This window comes from Glycine max, chromosome 19, assembly GCF_000004515.6.
Source record: "Glycine max cultivar Williams 82 chromosome 19, Glycine_max_v4.0, whole genome shotgun sequence".
Taxonomy (NCBI): Eukaryota; Viridiplantae; Streptophyta; class Magnoliopsida; order Fabales; family Fabaceae; genus Glycine; species Glycine max.
The window spans coordinates 4,001,229-4,006,221 of NC_038255.2; the positions used below are offsets into that span (position 1 = coordinate 4,001,229).

General features: G+C 33.3%; 1 pseudogene; it reads right to left on the reverse strand.

Annotated features, from left to right (window-relative positions):
- Positions 1-362: 362 nt before the first annotated feature.
- LOC100807348 (vacuolar cation/proton exchanger 3-like) lies at positions 363-2,471 on the reverse strand (annotated as a pseudogene).
- Between the last annotated feature and the right edge of the window lie 2,522 nt (positions 2,472-4,993).

Below are 4,993 nucleotides of genomic sequence, written 5' to 3' on the forward strand. Positions count from 1 at the left end.
ATTTTATTTTTTTTATTTTTTTTGCTTTTTGTTCATGAATGGCAATAACAATATGCAAATATAATTGTACCTAATGTCTCATATGAGACTTAATTTATAAATTCTGGTCAAAATTCAGCAATGAAAATAGTAACTGAATAAGGACATCATTAAAACAAGCTATATAAACCCTAGAATTTGAATCTGATTTTTGGTTTGGATCGATGCCACCATTCTTCATCTCAGGAAGGGACAACAAATATGCCAAAGCCTGCAAAACCAAGTTCCCAAATTTAACTTTAGATCAAATTTTATATGATTTCACAAGAAGGATTATACTTATATTTATGTGACACATAACTTGTAATTAACTTATCTACTAATTAAGCGCTTAAAACTGCATTAGTGGCTGATTTAAGTGTGATGTTAGTAACATCAGCTTGGTCTGTGAAAAATAACACATCAAATTATAGGCATGAATTACAATTTAAAATGACATCATAGATTTTGACTATTTATGTAACCATTGGAAAAATTTGATATATTTTACTTACTATTAAAGAGTGTTCTTTGTACGAAGAATCATGCCCCAATAACAATGTATCACAGCAGGAGAACAAGGCCTTTTATGTAGTGAGAAGTCCCATCCTATGAATAATTAAGGGTGGTTTTGTTAATTCTTATAATATTTGATTGAATGAAAATATGATGTTAAAAAATTATGGTGTTTTTTTTGTCAGTTGAAATTGTTAATTAAATATATACATGTAAAGTGAAGCTCGTGAATATTATTGCCAATGCAAGGGAACTTGCTCTAGGAGGTTGAAATTCACGTCCATATTGATACCCATTATCAAAGCAATGATTACACATAATGGGACCTATATTGTGTAATTGCATAAGCTTTCATTAAAAGAAGGGAAAAAAAGTAACTAAATGAAATTATGAAAGTGTCCGTTTCAATATTAGAGGTGTGTGTATCGTACCACAAACATAGCAATCTGAGTTGCTGAACCCAATGCAACAGCCAATGAAATGTCCTGTGGTGAAGACATTACTTTACTTTAACATTTTAATTAATTAATAAAAATATTGCTTGGTCAATATGAATATTATGTTAAGTGAGGGGAAGTGTGAAATGTTTATAGCACTCTCTCAAGTTCTCCCCAGCTTGTTCTTGAAAGCAAATATGATTGCTCCTGCATGTTCAGCTGCATTTCCAACTATTGGTAGCAAGATTATGCTGAGAAAGCTCACAAACAAACCCCACGAATCTTATGCATCCTATTATGTGACAATTTTATCATCAATATTTATAATAGTCAAAATGGACTTCATTTTTTGAAAGAAAAAAAACATTGAACGTCAATTTCCTCAATTGTATCCACCACATATTCAGACAACACAACAATGAACACAGTCATCCCAACCAACCAAGCAATGCCACTCCATAATCCAATCACAACTTCTTCTTCTTCACCATCCTCACCTTCGTAAACAATTCCTGATATAAGCAATTTAATTAATGTGTGTCCATAGTTGAACAATTCAACTTGTTAATTAATTAATTACTTGTAAGATACTATAAGCAATTTAATTAACCATTTTCATAATTTAAGAAACCTAGCTTACATCTTCAGCTTCAAATAACTATCTGTGTGTCCATAGTTGAATGACAATGTAGACAACATATGCAATGAACATCACAACAACACTTTAAGGTTTGCAATGCCACCACATAATAGAGAGGTCCCAAGAACCAAAAGAAGGTTTGAAAAAATAGAACCCACAGAGAATACTTGACCACAACAATTTTGTTACTCCTAAGGGCAAATATTGCTATTATGAGCTCAGTAGCATTCCCACATGTAGCATTCAGAAGTCCTCCAACTGTAATTGAGAAAATGTAAAACATTTAATTAGCAACAGTGATGCCATAATCAATTTTCCTCAACAATAATGGATATTTCGTCAATAAAATCCTCTTTTCTTTCATGATTTTGCTAATTTTTGGACCTGTACCTAACAAAAGATTAATGTAAAGTAAATAAAATATGGTTACACAATGGTTGTTGTTAATCTTATATAACATTAGGTATTATTTAAATTATACTAGTGAAGTTTTGGTACTCTGTGCTCTTTTTGGGACTTGCACTCATAATGTCACACTCTTAATATAGACAAATAGACAAAAGAATAAATTCATTTCTAGAAGACAAGGACCTTGATTAATTGCATGAACTCAAGGCAGTGGTTTTGGACCACATCCTTCCTAGGACCAATAGGGCTTGCAAGCTCATCCATGACTCCTACTGCAAACTCCAAAACCTTCACAATTCTCTACACATGACCATCAAAAAGGAGAAAAAAATCAATTGAACAAACTAGATATTCTGTCACTTTCAGGACATTTTTTTAACATGTTTTCAATATATTACCTTTTCTACATTCTGAAGTCTATGCAATGAAGTTGTTTGGCCCTGTGAATCCATGGATGTTGATTTCTTGTGCTCCTTCTCTAATTCAAGTCTATACAACAAATCATTCTGTAGACCAAAAAATTATCTAAGACTGGATAACCATCAAATGCATAATTAACAATTTCATAATCACATAGTAGCAACAATAGAGTTGAGATACATCAGATGGTAAGAATTTATTAGTAAATAGAGCGCTCAATATGGCCCATCAAGACAAGCCCAACCTTAGTGCATATAGGTCAAGGCCAAAAAGCCCACTAGATAAAAAACTGTGAGCAAAAGCCCGTAAAGCCACGTAGGGAAAGGGCTCTTTCCCAATGCCAACCCATAGGCCAAGTTGTCAATCAAAAAAAACTAAAGCTGGATATTAGGCTTAGGGACAGGGCCAACCCGGTATGTCTTTGGGTTTTTTAGACTAATAATAAAAATGTAACAATCCATCAAATTATTAGTTTTATTGTAAATAATTCAATCTATATAATTGAGCACAAATTATATGAATTAAAAGCAGAGATTCACATATGCAAACAGATAACAAAAACCAAGCCAAGTTCATTTTGTAGAAAAAATTGTAAGATAGACCACGTCCACATTCACTACTGCAAGTTTCTCTGGTTTCAGTTTGTGACAGGATTGTAATTCTTCTGATATTTCTCAAAACAAAACAAGTATTAGATTTAGAATCCCAAAGACATTTTGATTCTCACATAAGGAAAGGTCACTCACATAAATACTCACTTTTGTTAGTTGCCTCATGTAATGGGATATTGAGAGAAACAATGTAGGCATGTCATGTAATATATGTAACTTTTCCAAATGAACACAAAATTCTATCTTCAATACCAAATTTGAAACTCGTAGATGGATCCTGTGACGCCCTCTACCCCTCACATATATACTAATAAAGGAATAAAGAAAACATAATTAATTTAAAAGTTTTTTTAAAACACATTTAAATACAAATCTTTCAAATGGTAAAAGACTCACTTTCACTTTTCTAACATCATAATAAAATTTGTCTAAATAAATAATAAATTCACTTTGGCTCAAAACAACAGTGTCTAAAACTTCATACAATTAATATAGAACTTATACCCTAATGTCACATCCTATCAGAGCATTGTGTTCTCGTGTCCTCTAGCATGAGATTCTTCATAGTCATTCACCTATTCATCTGCTCCCACGAACACAAGGTTTGAGATCATCACAGGATCCAAACACAAATAGCACACTGGGAGTGAGTTATCACATTCCTAACTAATGAAGAGTAACGATACAACATGTAGGTATAAATATCATAAATACAAAATAAAACTTACTTAAACATAGCTCACATCATTTCACCACTTTGTCACCCAATATCACATCATAACACAACACATCTCATTCATTTTCACAATATTCACGTACTCAAGGATCAACACACAATATCACCAAGTCAATCAATATCGATCAATACACAAGCATTATGCAACATATACACTAAGACTCAATCTTATATGCAATGTGGTACCATGTCAGTGAAAAATCTCGTCGGGCGCCTAGGAGTACATGACAAGACAAACCACACACTAGCAAGTCAGGTCACTCTCACTAGGTAAGATCATAGGGAAACCAGTCAGGGTCACGGTGTTTTGCGAGAATGCTCCAACCATATGGGATCAACATAAGCTTAAAGGAGCACTCAAACCGAGTGACCCTCAAGGCCTACACTCTGAAGAGTCTATCAGGGCCTCTCCCTCCCGATTCAGGTCCAACCTAGAAAATATTTTAGCACACATACTCTATATATGAACTGTACAAAACACATGACTCCTCAATTGTTCTCAAAATAGTTTTAACTCGTCGCCCTTAAAGAGTCTTATAGTCGTGTGATTGTACAATTCATAGTTCATAACTCAATGCACACAACATCTCAATCACGTGCATACTCAGTTTATCACATACACTGAATCTCAATCACAATGGTATAATCTCAATTTAACACGTTATCACACTTCATGAATCATATACACTTTACCTATGAACCATGCAATACACAGAATTACTCAATTATTTTCAAAACCATTTTAACTCGCCGGGTTCCCACAGTGGATCTCATCACAATACTCGTCGCCCTTAAAGGATCTTACAATTGTGTGATTGCACAGTTCATAGCTCACAACTCAATACACACATCTCAATACACATGTATTTCACCATTAATCACAGGTTCAAATTATCACAACATGGGGAGTAAAACCCCTCAAATAATTTCACACAATTATATCAAAATCATGGGTCAAAACACAAAAACATCAAAAGCACTCAAGTTTATCAATCAATACTTATCAGAACATCAATTGGTACATAAAACACAATAATATTGTATTTGTAATCATAAAGCAAAAATTATAAGTCAATAAATATCCCAAAATAAACTCCAATTTAATCCTCTAAGGATCCCAACACATGTTCATTCTAACCCTCAATTGTGATAAATTCATTCCTTACCTCTAAGCAGACTCACATTCCGGTAGCAATAGAGGCATCTC